We start from the raw sequence: 1,600 nt of genomic DNA, 5'->3' as shown, positions 1-1,600 counted from the left end.
GAAAATGAAACCTAGGAAATGAATTTTGTATGTATCTGAGAATGTTTTTCTCATTTAATCTTCCTAATAATTCTTAGAGGGGGTAATGTTTTATTGATGAGGAATGGGGTTCAGGAAAGATTAAGTAACTTGCCTGCTCGTGCTTGTTATGCTGACTGCATCCCACCCCACCCTGGGATCCACTCTCTGCCCTCCCCACCCAATCTTTGTCTCAGATTAGGTTCCAGGCTCCCTTGCCCTCTGGCTTCCAGCTGGGTTTGGTCAATGGGAGGCACTTACAGGAGAGTGGAGGGAAGGTGGGAGGAGAGAGGTGTCAGGGTATGTCTTCACACTGCTGTCTCCTTGAAGTGAGGTGGTTCTGGCAGTGGTTGCTTCCTCATCAGCTCCCGTTTTGTGGCTCCCCTCCGGAATGCCAGCTCCCTCCCTTTATTCCTGTAAATTTAGGGGTGGTAATATCTTCCCACAATTGCTAATTCCTGTGTTGATTCCCTAAACTCTGCCCACACCCCTGTAAATAGTCCCTTCACTTAAAGGCTTTTTATTTATTTATTTATTTATTTTGCATATGAGTCTTTCCTCCTGGGAAGGACCTTGACTGATACAGTCCTATTAATTTATACTACCTCCATCTGGAAAATCTGAGGACCTTTCTAATTAGAAGCTGCTACCTCCTAGAAGGTGTCTGTGTTCACCTTCAACAGCCAGAATAACTAAGAAATCTAGGACACTAGTCATGATTTGGTAGTCTGAGAGCTCCTCTAGGGCAGGAACACTGCCCTGAGCATCCTTGGGCCCAGCCCCTAGCATATGGTAGGTACTCAATAAATGTTGCCTACAGATGTAACAGTCTTGGGCCCCAAGAGTCTGCAGCCTGAGCTCCTTCCTCCTCTTCTCAGCCACACCACCTGCTGAGCTTCTGGAACCTGTTGGATCTGGATCACCATGCTGGACAGCCGGGTTTTTTTTTTTTTAATTGTACGTGACAAAAGGAAGTTCATTCACGTGATCTTTTGCAATGTCCAGAAAGGGTGGGTACAATATGTCCCGTGATGAAAAGCTTGTGAAGGAGGAATGCAGATTTTAGTCTAACCCCCACATTGCTGCTATTCCTATTTAAGAATTGTACTCTCCCAACGAAAACCTTGACACATTTTATTTATATGGGATTACAGTCTATGCAACAATGAGACAAGAGGAGGTGGCCACGAGTGCATTATACTCCTGAGACCTTTCCAAAGGGCTGCAGAGGAATTAGTTAGTCTAGGCAGCCACAAGGTATGCAATTTCTTCAGAAACATTTACACCTGGGTAGGCCTGATTTTTTTAATGTTCTTGGTGGGAAGCACTTTGAACCGTAAAGCACACTAGAAAGCAATTGATATGGAGACTGTGCCTTCTCTGTGCATGTCCCTGGTTCTCTTCCTGGGGGTCATCAGCATCCCCGCGGTGTCCTTGGCATGCTGCCCGCTGCTGGGGGCCTGGGCGCAGCAGTGTTGGTGGAGCAGTCCACTCGGGACTGGAACCCTAACCCAGGACTGAAAAGTAAGGGACTGCGTGTGTGTGTGTGTGTGTGTAGCTTTCTAACCCCCCCCCCCCCCCC

The sequence above is a fragment of the Galeopterus variegatus genome, unplaced genomic scaffold (genome assembly GCF_000696425.1).
Source record: "Galeopterus variegatus unplaced genomic scaffold, G_variegatus-3.0.2 Scaffold305, whole genome shotgun sequence".
Lineage (NCBI taxonomy): Eukaryota > Metazoa > Chordata > Mammalia > Dermoptera > Cynocephalidae > Galeopterus > Galeopterus variegatus.
Note: the sequence above shows the minus strand (reverse complement) of the source record.